Genomic DNA, 17,803 nt, shown 5'->3' on the forward strand with positions numbered 1-17,803 from the left:
ATTCGACCATGAAGGCCTGATTCACGCGGTCTCCTCTGAACAGTTGATGTTGAGACGTGTCTGTTACTTGAACTCTGTGAAGCATTTATTTGGTCTGTAATCTGAGGAGCAGTTAATTCTAATGAATTTATCCTCTGCAGCAGAGGTAACTCTGGGTCTTCCTTTCCTGTGGTGGTCCTCATAAGAGCCAATTTCATCATACCGCTTAATGGTTTTTGCAACTGCACTTGGAGAAACTTAAAAAGTTATTGAAATGCTCTGTATTGACTGACCTTCATGTCTTAAAGTAATGATGGACTGTCGTTGCTCTTTGCTTATTTGAGCTGTTCTTGCCATAATATGGACTTGGTATTTTACCAAATGGCTATCTTCTGTATACCACCCCTACCTTGTCACAACACAACTGATTGGCTCAAACGCGTTAGGAAGTAAAGAAATTCCACAAATTAACTTTTAACAAGGCACACCTGTTAATTAAAATGCATTCCAGGGGACCACCTCAGGAAGCTGGTTAAGAAAATGCCAAGAGTGTGCAAAGCTGTCATCAAGGCAAAGGGTGGCAAATTTGAAGAATCTCAAATATGAAATATATACTGCTCAAAAAAATAAAGGGAACACTAAAATAACACATCCTAGATCTGAATGAATGAAATAATCTTATTAAATACTTTTTTCTTTACATAGTTGAATGTGCTGACAACAAAATCACACAAAAATAATCAATGGAAATCCAATTTATCAACCCATGGAGGTCTGGATTTGGAGTCACACTCAAAATTAAAGTGGAAAACCACACTACAGGCTAATCCAACTTTGATGTAATGTCCTTAAAACAAGTCAAAATGAGGCTCAGTAGTGTGTGTGGCCTCCACGTGCCTGTATGACCTCCCTACAACGCCTGGGCATGCTCCTGATGAGGTGGCGGATGGTCTCCTGAGGGATCTCCTCCCAGACCTGGACAAAAGCATCCGCCAACTCCTGGACAGTCTGTGGTGCAACGTGGCGTTGGTGGATGGCGCGAGACATGATGTCCCAGATGTGGTCAGTTGGATTCAGGTCTGGGGAACGGGCGGGCCAGTCCATAGCATCAATGCCTTCCTCTTACAGGAACTGCTGACACACTCCAGCCACATGAGGTCTAGCATTGTCTTGCATTAGGAGGAACCCAGGGCCAACCGCACCAGCACATGGTCTCACAAGGGGTCTGAGGATCTCATCTCGGTACCTAATGGCAGTCAGGCTACCTCTGGCAAGCACATGGAGGGCTGTGCGGCCCCCCAAAGAAATGCCACCCCACACCATGACTGACCCACCGCCAAACCGGTCATGCTGGAGGATGTTGCAGGCAGCAGAACGTTCTCCACGGCGTCTCCAGACTCTGTCACGTCTGTCACATGTGCTCAGTGTGAACCTGCTTTCATCTGTGAAGAGCACAGGGCGCCAGTGGCGAATTTGCCAATCTTGGTGTTCTCTGGCAAATGCCAAACGTCCTGCACGGTGTTGGGCTGTAAGCACAACCCCCACCTGTGGACGTCGGGCCCTCATACCACCCTCATGGAGTCTGTTTCTGACCGTTTGAGCAGACACATGCACATTTGTGGCCTGCTGGAGGTCATTTTGCAGGGTTCTGGCAGTGCTCCTCCTGCTCCTCCTTGCACAAAGGCGGAGGTAGCGGTCCTGCTGCTGGGTTGTTGCCCTCCTACGGCCTCCTCCACGTCTCCTGATGTACTGGCCTGTCTCCTGGTAGCGCCTCCATGCTCTGGACACTACGCTGACAGACACAGCAAACCTTCTTGGCACAGCTCGCATTGATGTGCCATCCTGGATGAGCTGCACTACCTGAGCCACTTGTGTGGGTTGTAGACTCCGTCTCATGCTACCACTAGAGTGAAAGCACTGCCAGCATTCAAAAGTGACCAAAACATCAGCCAGGAAGCATAGGAACTGAGAAGTGGTCTGTGGTCCCCCACCTGCAGAACCACTCCTTTATTGGGGGTGTCTTGCTAATTGCCTATATTTCCACCTGTTGTCTATTCCATTTGCACAACAGCATGTGAAATGTATTGTCAATCAGTGTTGCTTCCTAAGTGGACAGTTTGATTTCACAGAAGTGTGATTGACTTGGAGTTACATTGTGTTGTTTAAGTGTTCCCTTTATTTTTTTGAGCAGTGTATATTTGTCTAACTGTTTTTTTGCTTACTGCATGAATCCGTATGTGTTATTCCATAGTTTTGGTGTCTTCACTATTTTTCTACAATGTAGAAAATAGTAAAAATAAAGAAAAACCTTTGAATGAGTAGGTGTGTCCAAACTTTTGACTGGTACTGTATACAGCTGTAGTCAGAAGTTTACATACACGTTAGCCAAATACATTTAAACTCAGTTTTTCACAATTCCTGACATTCAAGCCTTGTAACAATTCCCTGTCTTAGGTCAGTTAGGATCACCATGTTATTTTAAGAATGTGAAATGTCAGAATAATAGTAGGGAGAATGATTTATTTCAGCTTTCATTTCTTTCATCACATTCCCAGTGGGTCAGAAGTTTGCATACACTCAATTAGTATTTGGTAGCATTGCCTTTAAATTGTTCAACTTGGGTCAAACGTTTCGGGTAGCCTTCCACAAGCTTCCCATAATAAGTTGGGTGAATTTTGCCCCATTCCTCCTGACAGAGCTGGTGTAACTGAGTCAGGTTTGTAGGCCTCCTTGCTGGCCCATTCCTCCTGACAGAGCTGGTGTAACTGAGTCAGGTTTGTAGGCCTCCTTGCTCGCCCACGCTCGCCCACGTATTGGAGTGGCCAACACAAAGCCCTGACCTCAATCCTATAGAAAAAAGCAATTCTGCCACAACTTCGGAAGTATGCTTGGGTCATTGTCCATTTGGAAGACCCATTTGCGACCAAGCTTTAACTTCCTGACTGATGTCTTGAGATGTTGCTTCAATATATCCACATAATTGTCCTGCCTCATGATGCCATCTATTTTGTGAAGTGCACCAGTCCCTCCTGCATCAAAGCACCCCGACAACATGATGCTGCCACCCCTGTGCTTCACGGTTAGAATGTTGTTCTTCGGCTTGCAAGCCTCCCCCTTTTTCCTCCAAACATATCGATGGTCATTATGGCCAAACAGTTCTATTTTTGTTTCATCAGACCAGAGGATATTTCTCCAAAAAGTACGATCTCTATCCCCATGTTCAGTTGCAAACTGTAGTCTGGCTTTTTTATAGATACTTTTGTAACTGTTTCCTCCAGCATCTTCACAAGGTCCTTTGCTGTTTTCTGGGATTGATTTGCACTTTTCGCACCAAAGTACGCTCATCTCTAGGAGACAGAACGCGTCTCCTTCCTGAGCGGTATGACTGCTGCATGGTCCCATGGTGTTTTTACAGATGAGCATGGTACCTTCAGGCGTTTGGAATTTGCTCCCAAGAGTGAACCAGACTTGTGGAGGCCTACAATTTTTTTTCTGAGGTCTTGGCTGAGTTCTTTTGATTTTCCCATGATGTCAAGCAAAGAGGCACTGGGTTTGAAGGTAGGCCTTGAAATACATCCACAGCTACACCTCCAATTGACTCAAATGATGTCAATTAGCCTATCAGAAGCTTCTAAAGCCAGGACATCATTTTCTGGAAATTTCCAAGCTGAGGCACAGTCAACTTAGTGTATGTAAACTTCTGACCCACTGGAATTGTGATACAGTGAATTATAAGTGAAATAATCTGTCTGTAAACAATTGTTGGAAAAATTACTTGTGTCATGCACAAAGTAGATGTCCTAACCGACTTGCCAAAACTATAGTTTGTTGATAAGAAATTTGTGGAGTGGTTGAAAAACGAGTTTTAATGACTCCAACCTAAGTGTATGTAAACTTCCGACTTCAACTGTATATACAGTGCTCTCAGAAAGTATTTTCTTAGGTTACAGCCTTGTTTTAAAATATATTAAATCGTTTTTTTCCCTCATCAATCTACACACAGTACCCCATAATGACACAGCAGAAACAGTTTTTAGAAATTGTTGCTAATTTATTAAAAGAGAAAAACTGAAATTTCACATTTTCAATAGTATTTGACTATTCAAGCGATTACAGAGTCTTCTTGGGTATGACGCTACAAGCTTCGCACACCTGTCTTTGGGGAGTTTCACCCAATCTTCTCTGCAGATCCTCTCAAGCTCTGTCAGGTTGAATGAGGAGCGTTGCTGCACAGGGATTTTCAGGTCCCTCCACAGATGTTGGATCGGGTTCAAGTTCGGGCTCTGGCTGGGCCACTCAAGGACATTTAGAAACTTGTTCCGAAGCTACTCCTGTGTTGTCTTGACTGTGTGCTTAGGGTCGTTGTCCTGTTGGAAGATGAACCTATGACCCCGTCTGAGGTCCTGAGTGCTCTGGAGCAGGTTTTCATCAAGGATCTCTCTGTACTTTTCTCTGTTCATCTTTGCCTCGATCCTGGCTAGTCTCCCAATCCCTGCCGCTGAAAAACATCCCCACAGCATGATGCTGCCACCACCATGCTTCAGTTTAGGTATGGTGCCAGGTTTCCTCCAGATGTGATGCTTGGTATTCAGGCCAAAGAGTTCAATCTTGGTTTCATCAGACCAGAGAATCTTGTTTCTCATGGTCTGAGAGTCTTTAGGTGCTTTTTTTGCAAACTCCAAGTCAGATGTCATGTGCCTTTTACTGAGGAGTGGCTTCCATCTGGTCACTCTACCATAATGGCCTGATTGGAGTGCTGCAGAGATGGTTGTCCTTCTGGAAGATTCTCCCATCTCAACAGAGGAGCTCTAGTGCTCTGTCAGAGTGACCATCGGGTTCTTGGTCACCTCCCTGACCCAGGCCCTTCTCCCCTGAATGCTCAGTTTGGCCGGGCGGCCAGCTCTTGGAGGAGTCTGGGTGGTTCCCAACTTCTTCAATTTAAGAATGATGGAGGCCATTGTGTTCTTGGGAACCTTCTATGCTGCAGAAATGTTTTGGTACACTTTCCCAGATCTGTGCCTTGACACAATCCTGTCTCTGAGCTCTACAGACAATTCCTTCGACCTCATGACTTGGTAATTGCTCCGACATGCACTGTCAACTGTGGGACCTTATATAGACAGTGTGTGCCTTTCCAAATAATGTCCAGTCATTTCAATTTACCCCAGGTGGACTCCAAACAAGTTGTTGAAACATCTCAAGGATGATCAATGGAAACAGGATACACCTGAGCTCAATTTTCAGTCTCTGAATACTTATGTAAATAATGTATTTCTGTTTTTTATTATTAATACTGTCACGACTCCCGTCGAAGTCGGCTCCTCTCCTTGTTCGGGTGGCACTCAGCGGTCGACGTCACCAGTCTTCTAGCCATCGCCGCTCCACCTTTCATTTTCCATTTGTTTTGTCTTGTTTTTCCATACACCTGTTTTACATCCCCTCATCACTCTACGTGTATATTATCCTCTGTTCCCCCCCATGTCTGGGTGTGACACTTCATGCTGGTTTTTCACCGGGTCTTGTTTGGAACCCGTGGTATTGTATGCTGTACATTATTTGTGTGACGATTGCGCTATTCGCTTTTGCCTTTGGCGGGAGTGTTGTTGCGCAGTTGCGTTCGACTGTTTTCCTTCTGCCAAATAAAGTGTGCCTGTTCACTCATCTCTGCTCTCCTGCACCTGACTTCAGTTAACCAGTTGTGCACACTATTGCCAAATACATTTGTAAACATTTCTTAAAAACGGTTTTCGCTTTGTCATTATGGGGAATTGTGTGTAGATTGATGAGGATATTTTTCTATTCAATCCATTATAGAATAAGGCTGTAACGTAACACAATGTGGAAAAAGTCAAGGGGTCTGAAAACTTTCCGAATGCACTTCATACATGAACATTTTATAAATGGTATAATTATGTGATATGATAGCATTTTGCAAACCCTCTCCCCCCCATTGCCCCAAGATGAATGGTTTTGACCACTAAAGTATTTCTTCACTACACCCTTCACTGCTTTGATTGGTGTAACGTTATCTAGAAACCACAAGTGTCTATCCAGATAATGAAAAGGCTCCCGGAAAGAACATTCAAGGAACTTATGTCATCTGTAGTGTGCATGATCATGAGCAAAGTCATTGTAGGCTATCATTTCACTTCCCCTGTGAGAACCATGAACACGGCTGGCTTGGTTTTGCTGTACGACAGCCGAAGCCAGTTTCCATCTGTGGTAAAGCTTTCCCTAAATCAATGCTTGTGACAAATCCAGCTCCAGAACAAGCAATAGAGCCAGTTGGCTAATCTTTTGAATAAGAGCTTTCCACACCTGGATGGTGCAATATTTGCCCGTTATTATTTTCAAAATTCTTCAAGCTCTGTCAAATTGTTTTTTGATCATTCCTTGGCAACTATTTTTAGGTCTTGCCATAGATTTTCAAGCAGATGTATGTCAAAACTGTAACTCGGGCACTCAGGAACATTCACTGTCTTCTTGGTAGCAACTCTGGTGTAGATTTGGCCTTGTGTTTCAGGTTATTGCCCTTGCGAAAGGTGAATTCATACCCAGTGTCTGGTGGAAAGCAGACTGAACCAGGTTTTCTCTAGGATTTTGCCTGTGCTTTGCTCCATTCCATTTATTTTTTATCCTGAAAAACTCCCCAGTCCTTAATGATTGCAAGCATACCCATAACATGATGCAGCCACCACTATGCTTGAAAATATGGAGAGTGGTACTCAGTAATGTGTTGTATTGGATTTGCCCAAACACAATTCTTTGTATTCCGGACTAAAAGTGAATTGCTTTGACACATTTTTTGCAGAATTACTTTAATGCCTTGTTGCAAACAAGATGCATGTTTTGGAAATGTTTTATTCTGTACAGGCTTCCTTCTTTTCACTCTGTCAATTAGGTTAGTAATGTGGAGTAACTACAATGTTGTTGATCCATCCTCAGTTTTCTCCTATCACAGCCATTACATTTTGTAAATGTTTTAAAGTCACCATTGGCCTCATGGTGAAATCCCTGAGTGGTTTCCTTCATCTTCGGCAACTGAGTTACGAAGGAAGCCTGTATCTTTGTAGTGACTGGGTGTATTGATACACCATCCAAAGTGTAATTAATAACTTCACCATGCTCAAAGGGATATTCAATGTCTGCTTTTTTTTTACCCCATCTACCAATAGGTGCCATTCTTTGCGAGGCATTGGAAAACCTTCCTGGTCTTTGTGGTTGAGTCAGTGCTTGAAATTCACTGCTCAACTGAGGGACCTAACAGATAATTGTATGTGTGGGGTACAGCGATGAGGTAGTCATTCACAAACCATATTAAACACTATTATTACACACAGAGTGAATCCATGCAACTTATTATATGACTTGTTAAGCAAATGTTTAATCCTGAACTTTTGTTTTTTTATTCATTTGTGAAAATTTTGAGAAACATAATTCCACTTTGACATTAAGGGGTATTGTGTGTAGGCCAGTGACAAAAAAAACGACATTTAATACATTTTAAATTCAGCCTGTAACCCAACTAAATGTGGAAAAAGTCAAGGGGTGTGAATACTTTCTGAAGGCACATACCAGAGTCAAAAGATTCAAAACTTTAATTTCCAGTCAATGAATCATCCTGACATTTTGAAACGGTTGTATATGTTTGTCTCGTGTGGTTTCCTGTCCTCTCATGTTTTCCAGGAAAGCAGGGTGATTTTGGGATGAAAGCAATTTTAATTTACGATAATGTTACAAGTTTTGTCACAAAGGCCTGCGGGTCCAAAGAAACTGTGCAAGCCCTCAATAGTGGGCGGGTATCTATCCTTCTTTCAAGTTTTGTAAGGGCTAGACTTCTGCTAGAAAGAGTATGAACACCTGCCATCCATCAAATGATTTTATTAACTAGTTGACTAAGTCACTTACACAGTAGTCTGCCGTTGGAAATATCTGGTGTTATAAGGGATGGCGCTCGCTGCAGTATATATTGATGTAGGATCTTAATTTGATCACCCCGTTGCAGGAGAACTCAAATCAATTTTTATTGGTCACATACACATATTTAGCAGATGCTGTTGCGGGTGTAGCGAAATGGCAAACTTATAAATGTAAATGCCAAACTTATAGTGTGTTTGAGTGTTAAAAATGCTTCTGATGTTTGTATTTCCACTTGAAAAAAAATGTTGCTTGTGAAAAAGCAATCACCCCTACAAAAATGTCCATTAATTATAATACACATAATAATTCATATTTCCTGTTGCTGCGGGATTATTTTCCTGCTGTAGCAAACTGGCTTAATTTAAGATCCCACATCTGTATACTTAAGAAGATACTGCTGCTTATAGTTGAAACCTTTTGAAGTAGGCAGATGGAAAGAGAGAGAGAGTAAATGCCTGCAGCCTTGCTATTTTTGGATTTCATGTAGCCTACATTCTTGGACAAAAAACATCTGGATCTCAATCAGATTGTTCCTCAAAGGTTTCTCAGAAAAGACTACAGGCGGTGATGAAGGTCTAAAAACATCCGCTGAATTACTGTTCTATCCCTCGGCAGGCTTAGCCTCATCATTATTATACACTGCCTTTAGAAAATATTCAAACTGCTTGACTTTTTCCACATTTTGTTACGTTACAGCCTTATTCTACAATCGATTAAATTGTTCCCCCCCTCGTCAATCTACACACAATACCCCACAATGACAAAGGAAAAACAGGTTTTTAGAAATGTTAGCTTATTTATATGAAAAAATTAAGAAATATGACATTTACATAAGTATTCAGACCCTTTACTCAGTACTTTGTTGAAGCATCTTTGGCAGGGATTACGTCATTGAGTCTTCTTGGGTATGACGCTACAAGCTTGGCACACCTGTATTTGGGGAGTTTCTCCCATTCTTCTCTGCAGATCCTCTCAAGCTCTGTCAGGTAGGATGGGGAGCGTTGCTCCACAGCTATTTTCAGGTCTCTCCAGAGATGTTCAATCGGGTTCAAGTCTGGGCTCTGGCTGGGCCACTCAAGGACATTCAGAGACTTGTCCCGAAGCCACTCCTGTGTTGTCTTGGCTGTGTGCTTAGGGTCGTTGTCCTGTTGGAAGGTGAACCTTCGCCCCTGTCTGAGGTCCTGAGCGCTCTGGAGCAGGTTTTCATCAAGGATCTCTCTGTGTTTTGCTCCATTCATCTTTCCTTCGATCCTGACTAGTCTCCCAATCCCTGCTGCTGAAAAACATCCCCACAGCATGATGCTGCCACCACCATGCTTCACCATAGGGATGGTGCCAGGTTTCCTCCAGACGTGACGCTTGGAATTCAGGCCAAAGAGTTCAATCTTGGTTTCATCAGACCAGAGAATCTTGTTTCTCATGGTCTGAGAGTCTTTAGGTGCCTTTTGACAAACCCCAAGCGGGCTGTCATGTGCCTTTTACTGAGGAGTGGCTTCCGTCTGGTCACTCTAGCATAATGGCCTGATTGGTGGAGTGCTGCAGAGATGGTTGTCCGTCTGGAAGGTTCTCCCATATCCAAAGAGGAGCTCTAGAGCTCTGTCAGAATGACCATCGGGTTTTTGGTCACATCCCTGACCAAGGCCCTTCTCCCCCGATTGCTCACATTTGTCGAGTGGCCATCTCTAGGACGAGTCTTGATGGTTCCAAACGTCTTCCATTTAAAAATGATGGAGGCCACTGTGTTCTTTGGTACCCTTCCCTAGATCTGTGCCTCAACACAATCGTGTCTCGGAGCTCTACGGACAATTCCTTCGACCTCATGGCTTGGTTTTTGCTCTGACATACCTTGTCAACTGTGGGACCTAATATAGACAGGTGTGTGCCTTTCCAAATCATGTCCAATCATTTGAATTGACTACAGGTGGAGTCCAATTAAGTTGTTTAAACATCTCGAGAATCATCAATGGAAACAGCATGCATCTGAGCTCAAATTCGAGTCTCATAGCAAAAGGTCTGAATACTTATGTGAATAAGATATTTCAGTTTTTTATTTTAATAAATTCGCCAAAAAAAATCTAAAAACCTGTTTTACGCTTTGTCAGTAGGGGCTATTGTGTGTATATTGCTGAGGATTGTTTTTTATTTAATCAATTTTAGAATAGGGCTGTAACGTAACAAAATGTGGACAACGTCAAGGGGTCTGAAAACTTTCCGAAGGCACTAAAGCTTGTCATTATTATATATAGACCCTAAAGCGTATCATTATTAAATATCGCCCACTAAAGCTAATCATTCTTATATATAGACCCTAAAGCGTATCATTATTATATATACACCCTAAAGCTGATCATTATTAAAAATACACCCTAAAGCTTATCATTTTTATATATAGACCGTAAAGCTTATCATTTAACCAAATTTTCACCGCATTTGGGGCCCCAGGGCACCCGACTTCCAGACTACACATTTTATCATGAGGCTACAAGAAAATCTTGAAGTTTTAAAGCAAATTTCTTGCAATTATACACTTTTCTGCCATGGGTTAGAGAGAAACGTGCTGTTTTAAAGCTCATCTCATGCTATTGAGGCTGAAAGAAAGGTCAAGAAGACCAGGAAGGACTTCAGCCACCCGAGCCATGGCCTGTTCACCCCACTACCATCTCGAAGGAGGAGACAGTACAGGTGCATCAAAGCTGGGACCAGGAGACTGATAAATAGCTTCTATCTCCAGGCCATCAGACTGTTAAACAGTCACTACTAGCCGCCCAGTACCCTGCCCTGAACCTTAGTCTCTGTTACTAGCCGGCTACCCCCCGGTTGGTCCGATACCCTGCACCTTAGAGAATGCTTTGCCCAATGTTCATCAGTGGAGGCTCCTCCAAGGAGGAAGGGGAGGACCATCCTCCTCAGTGAATTTCATAAAAATACAAATAGTGAAACTGCACTTAATATGTTCACGTGTCACCACATAGTTGATTAAAACACACTGTTTTGCGATGAAGGTCTACAGTAGCTCATCCTACAGGGCTCCCAAGTGGCGCAGTGGTCTAAGGCACTGCATCTCAGTGTGTTACTACAATCCCTGGTTTGAATCCAGGCTGTATCACATCCGGCTGCGATTGGGAGTCCCATAGGGCGGCGCACAATTGGCCCAGCGTCGTCCGGGTTTGGCCGGGGTAGGCCATCATTGTCAATATGAATTTGTTCTTAACTGACTTGCCTAGTTAAATAAAGGTAAAATAAAATAAATAAAAAGTAGCCTCAACAGCACTCTCTGGGATAGAACCATGGTGTAGCCAGAGGACAGCTATTTTCCGTCCTCCTCTGGGTACATTGACTTCAATACAAGACCTAGGAGGCTCCTGTTTCTCACCCCCTTATACAGTAATTATGACAACTTCCGGAGGACATCCTCCAACCTATCAGATATCTTGCAATATGAACTGACATGTTGTCCACCCAATCAAAGGATCAGAGAATTAATCTATTACATAAAGCATAAGCTACATCTAGCTAGCACCTCAGTGCATGAAATGTCTTGAGTAGTTGACTCAAAGAGCAAGAAAGACAATAGTTGAACAGTTTTTAACAAATTAAGGAGAAGTGTGAGAGAGAGAGCTTGCTATATTTTGTTGTATTTTTTTTCTCACTTTCACTTATCTAGCTAGCGAATGCAGCTAGGTAGTTTAGACCACTCAAACACCCGGCTCAAACAGAGAGGGATGCTATGTTAGCTAGCTGGCTATGGCTATCCAACACTGGAACTCTTCCAAGTGCTACAACCAACTGGGAAAATGTTAATATAATGTAGTAGCCTAAACCTATCGATGTTACATTGAGCTGGGTGAATGGAATATGAATGGCAGGTATCCAATAAGCTGTAATAGAAATAAGGCTCATAAATAAAAAATGGTCCTCGCTCACCTTAAATGGCACCGACCGCCACCGATGTACATAGAGTCATTTATATGTATATACTGTATTCTAGTCATGGCTCATCCTATATAACTACTGCTGTACAAACCTTTTCTATTCATATACTGTCCATTGTATATTTATATTCCGGACTCTGACATTGCTCGTTCTGATATTTCTTAATTTCATTATTTTTACTGTTTGGATTATGTGTGTATTGTTTTGTATTACTACACTGTTGGAGCTAGGAACACAAGCATTTCACTGCACCTGCGATAACATCCGCAAATCTGTGTAGCGACCAATAAACTTTGATTTGATTTTGATTTGACCTCCAGGGAGCCCACAACATAAAATAACTTGTAAAAACGGTAATTACCTAATAATTGCATAGTAATTACACTTTTGTTTCTTTTGAGATTTATTGACACAAGCATCACTATGTCCCATTTGTTACCATGTATTTACCAATTGTGTTCAATTCATTATTTGAGTAAAGTACCAGAGAGTCTCCATTGGATTTATATGTGTTGATAATGACTGTACTTTGTATACCATGACAAAACTCTGTGTGTTGTTCTTTATTTTTCAGGTGCGCACAGTTGCCGAGGGAATTAAGCCCCTTTTATTTACCATGTCATCTGGCCACTTTTCATTAGGCGGTCAATGACAGGGCAACATAATCCACTGTTTATGCAATTAAAGAGAGAGAGAGAGCGAGGGAGAGAGAATAACCTTCCTCCTTAGCATCATGCCCATTCACAGCATGTCAGTGATCTAGCATCCGTGCCATGATGCTAGTGAGACAGCACAATGACAGGCTGGATAGACTCGACCAGTCACAAGCTCAAATGTGGAATTAAGAATGCAGACCAAGTAGCAGAAGGGAGCCGAGTGGAAGCAGAACTCAGCAGAGCACACCTGATGTTTCATTCCTCGGTTCAAATGAGGACATGATTACATAGCAGTGTCCTAGTGATTAACAGCAGTGGTGTTTTCTTTAGAAGCTGACAGAACACAGTAAATCATTTTTAAATTAAATCCATGTAGTTAATACGTTAATAGGTTTCGTTTTTTGGCTTGAGCTCAATTTCATTAAGTTCATCACATTTTATGCTTCATGGCAGTACTTTCATGAATATTACGGAGTGAGAACAATGTTAGGTAACACGGTACTTAAAAGCCGATGGGTGAAATGCTTTATTGCTTGTTTATTATTACACCCCAGCCGGGAACACTCCATTCTGCCACCTTTGGCCGCTTGGCATTCCCATCAATGTGAGGGACTGACACACACTCACCCCGGTCATGTCTCCTCTCCGTCCTGGCACCTCAGTGGGGGAACGAACTCTCACCCCCCACCGCCAAAACAGCAGAGTCGCTGCTGCAATCTGAAAACCTACCTCTTCAGTCAGCCCTTTGGCTCCTACTAACAAGTTGAAATTGTATTTGCTTTTACTCTCACTAGCATTAAGACTATTGGTACATATCTTGGTGAACATATTTTTTTTAATCAGTGAGTAACAGAGAAAAAAGGTGACAGAGCCCATTCCCCTCTTCCACGTGGTTGTCCATATTAGTAAGTGGATGTGGGTCTTGAAATCTATTCATCGTCCTCTTCCTTCTTTTCATGTAATGCAAACTGCTAGCGCAGTCTCAGGGATGGTTGTACAGCTTATTGAAAGTCATACAAAGTCTGCTGCAAAAAACAAATGGGGTGGCATCCCGATTCAAGAACATGAAAAATGAAAATAAAAGGGAACCTTAGCTGTGGATGGAGGTGTCTCAGATCTCTGTGGAGATCTCCGAGACAAAGCAGTATTGAGTGCCTCGGAGGAGACGGGACAGCTGAGAGGGATGTGATCCACCATGGTCATTATTTTGGCATGTAAATGGCTGGAAGGTTGTGGTAAGAAATCCAACATGTGTGGAGACTCAATGCATTGAATGCAAATCGATGGTTTGAGTTGCTCCCACTTTAACATGGTTGTTGTTTCTGTGTCACTTTTAATTAGCTACACATGGAACCTGTAGGCAATAAGGGTAATTAATACGGAAATATAACTGGTGTTTAGGGTGCCAGGTAGCCTAGTGGTTAGAGTGTTGGGCCAGTAACTGAAAGGTTGCTAGATCAAATCCCTGAGCTGACAAGGTAAAAATCTGTTGTTCTGCCCCTGAACAAGGCAATTAACCCACTGTTCCTAGGTTGTCATTGTAAATAAGAATTTGTTCTTAACTGACTTGTCTGGTAAAATAAAAATGTCCAAGAGGTTTAGGCTGGGATTCAATCCATGGTGTGTTATCTGACAATGCAGAGATCCCATTCACAGTAAACGCTGCAGATGTCAACTCTATTGTAAATTACCTTAAAATGTCAAGCGCTCTACAGCGTGCCTCTGATTGAATCCCGGCCTGAGACTCTTTCTAGGAATCTACCATTACTTTTTCAGTGGAATGCTTACTGAGTTTTGGAACGTTCATAACATCTGGCTTTCATTTAAGCAACGATTCGAACACGTCTCTCATTCTTAAAGCCAAAGACATAAAGTAGATGTAAAATAACAGTTATAATATCAAATTAGGAGCTAATATAGTTTGGAAAACCTGAGGATCTGCCAGAAGAAGATATAGTAAGTGAGTACGGCAGGCTATCTTCTTGTGGCATCTATTTCTGTTATCCACTCTGGTTCAAGTTGTTTACAAGCAGTGATGGTTAATCGTACATTTCCAGTAGAGAGTAGTGACCGATCACAATATCCTTTACTGGAATTAATGTACCATGTGACTCACTTGAAATTTAAACTAGAATGACTCACTTGAAATCTAGTTGAAAATGGGAGCTGCCACATAAAAGAAGACAGTATTACAGGCGTTGTACATATCACTATGCACAAAGCAGTCTTTTAGGGGTGAATCAATCAAAATGGAGAAGAAAATAAATGCTAGAGCATAGATGATTAATGGAGCATGAACACAACGCTCAGTGATATCCGTTGTGCTATTACTAGGACACGGTCCCTTATATGTAACGTATACGTTGAAAACGTCCAATTACTCGCCACATCGACTCTTTAGTCCGGCATGGTCTCCGCGGCTATGCTTTGTGCTGTAGTCACTGCAGGAGCCCGGGCCACAGTGACTGGGCCTTTTCTTCTGGGTGGGAAACTGACATCTGCTTCCAATCCTCACTTGTAATGCCTGTCAAGTGTCACCGCCACCACCAGTGTGCTTCTCCTAACAGTTTACATTAAATTGCACAGCTATTGAGTTACTTTGAAACGGATATGGATTATGTCTTCCCCATTGCGAGTGAAAACCCAGAAGGCACAGGTTGGAGTCTGGGTGTGATATTCTGGTTATGCAGAGCAGCTCGCTGGTAAGGAGTTCTGACTGAAATATGGATTTATGATTTGTAATTTTTGTTGAAAAGTACATACCATTCCATGTTCAAGGTCAGAGGGAGGTAAATGTTCTTGCACTTAAATCTAATTTAGATTTTTATATAGAAGGTAGAGAGGAAGCTGGGTCAAAACAACATGAGAAAATCATGGCAAGCCATTGGAAGTTGGAACCATGGTTTCATTACAAAGAGTTCCAAAACATCACTAAGACAACAGTACAGGGAGTTCCAAAACATCACTAAGACAGCAGTACAGGGAGTTCCAAAACATCACTAAGACAACAGTACAGGGAGTTCCAAAACATCACTAAGACAGCAGTACAGGGAGTTCCAAAACATCACTAAGACATCAGTACAGGGAGTTCCAAAACATCACTAAGACAGCAGTACAGGGAGTTCCAAAACATCACTAAGACAGCAGTACAGGGAGTTCCAAAACATCACTAAGACAGCAGTACAGGGAGTTCCAAAACATCACTAAGACAGCAGTACAGGGAGTTCCAAAACATCACTAAGACAGCAGTACAGGGAGTTCCAAAACATCACTAAGACAGCAGTACAGGGAGTTCCAAAACATCACTAAGACAGGACAGTACAGCAGTACAGGGAGTTCCATACTAAGACTCAGTACAGGGAGTTCCAAAACATCACTAAGACAGCAGTACAGGGAGTTCCAAAACATCACTAAGACAGCAGTACAGGGAGTTCCAAAACATCACTAAGACAGCAGTACAGGGAGTTCCAAAACATCACTAAGACAGGTGACATATAGATTGTGCAAAACAACTGAATTGCTTCACACTTAGAGCAAAATATACCAGTGGCGGTAGATACCCTGTTAGTAAGCTTCAGAAAGCATTTATCGCTTGCTGTGTGGGTGGAATTTCAGGTAACGTGTTATCAGGCACAAAACAATATGAGCACCCACAGTCTGTTAAATCACCACAGATAATAAGATCCCCCATGGGTGTGTTTTGATCCCGTTTCTGATGATGCATGTCAGTGATAGTAGGAGTCGTTCTTCAAAAAGATGAATCATGAGATTTGTAGATGATCCCGCTTTAGTTAGTGTCTTACCTGGCTGTGAGTAAATAACTATAGTTTAAAATGAATGAGATTGTAATTTAGTATATATTTAGGAACAGAAATTGAGCACAAATTGAATTGTAATGCAAACACCGAGGCACTGTATATAAAATTCAGAGAGATAAGATGTGGAAGAAATGCGATTGGTCCAAGAATACCTACAGACTAGCAAGAAACATGTATCCTCTGGCAAATCCCCAAATGGACTTCCCCTCCAGGAAAAACCCACTGCGAATGTCCTGCTCTTCCTACTAATGAGTAGGAAACGGAGTGCCCCATATCTCATCATCCCTGTGTTACATCAGGGCACGATCTGCCCATCTCAGGCACATCCGCTGTGTGTATAGCAGTTGAGTGCCAAAAGCGAGGGACGGAGCGAGTGCCAAAAGCGAGGGACGGACTGTAAAATCTGCCTCAAATGTTCCAATCCATGTGCTTACTCGGATTCCAAGCCAGGAGATTAATGTAATTCTCTGGCACAACAGGATTTCTATCAGTCCCAAAGGAGTCAGTGAGGTTAAGATCCGATAAGTAGTAGTGTTTAAATCCATGCTGCTGGGCCTGTCGGGGTGAGAGGCGGGACACTGGACTCCGCTCACGTCGTTAGGAAAGTTACTATAGCGGTGACAAAAGGACATTTTAGCCAGGGGAGAGACATGGCGGTTACAACACCCCTTGTCAGCCCAGTTAACACTGAGAGTGGGCCGCTCAGTCTGTTTAGGTCACTAGGCCAACAGAGGTAACCAAGGTAAAAGCCTTGTAAGTGCTGTGGTTGACCTTTGACCTATAGGGAAGGTTATACATTAGAGCGGGATGTTCCTGTACTGGATAAATTAATCACTATGATAAAAGCCTTCTGATCGCGTAACATCGACCAAAATGCAATGTTACTATAAATGAGTGTAATGTTAAAAGAATATAAATCATCACTAGAGAATTTATCAAATGTTTTATTGCAACTAAAAGGAATTTATTTCTATGTCATGTGTAACGTATACGCTGGGAGTTGGAAAGCAAGTTCAGGTGGTGAGTTTAATAATAATCGCAACATCGAACAATATAATAAACACGAGTAGCGTATAGACATGAAAAACATAAACAATACTGACTGGGGAAAGAACCTAAGGGAGTGCCAGATATAGGGGAAGGTAATGAGGAAGGTGATGGAGTCCAGGTGAGTGTCATGAAGTGCAGGTGCGCGCAACAATTTTGGCAGGTGTGCGTAATGACGAGACAACTGGCGACGTTGAGCGCCAGAGAGGGTGGAGTGGGAGTAGACGTGACAGTACCCTCTCCCTGACGCACAGCTCCAGCCGCCAGACGACGCCGACCAGAGGGACGGTCCCAAGGACCAGGAGTGGGCCGGTCACTTCTGCTGAGGTGTGGGAACCTGTAGAGCTGGCTGAGGCATGGGAACCTGACGAGCCGGCCGAGGCATGGGAGCCTGTCGAGCCGGCCGAGGCATGAGAACCTGTCGAGCCGGCCCGAGGCATGGGAGCCTGT

This window comes from Salmo salar, chromosome ssa01 (genome assembly GCF_905237065.1).
Source record: "Salmo salar chromosome ssa01, Ssal_v3.1, whole genome shotgun sequence".
In the NCBI taxonomy this organism is placed as follows: domain Eukaryota; kingdom Metazoa; phylum Chordata; class Actinopteri; order Salmoniformes; family Salmonidae; genus Salmo; species Salmo salar.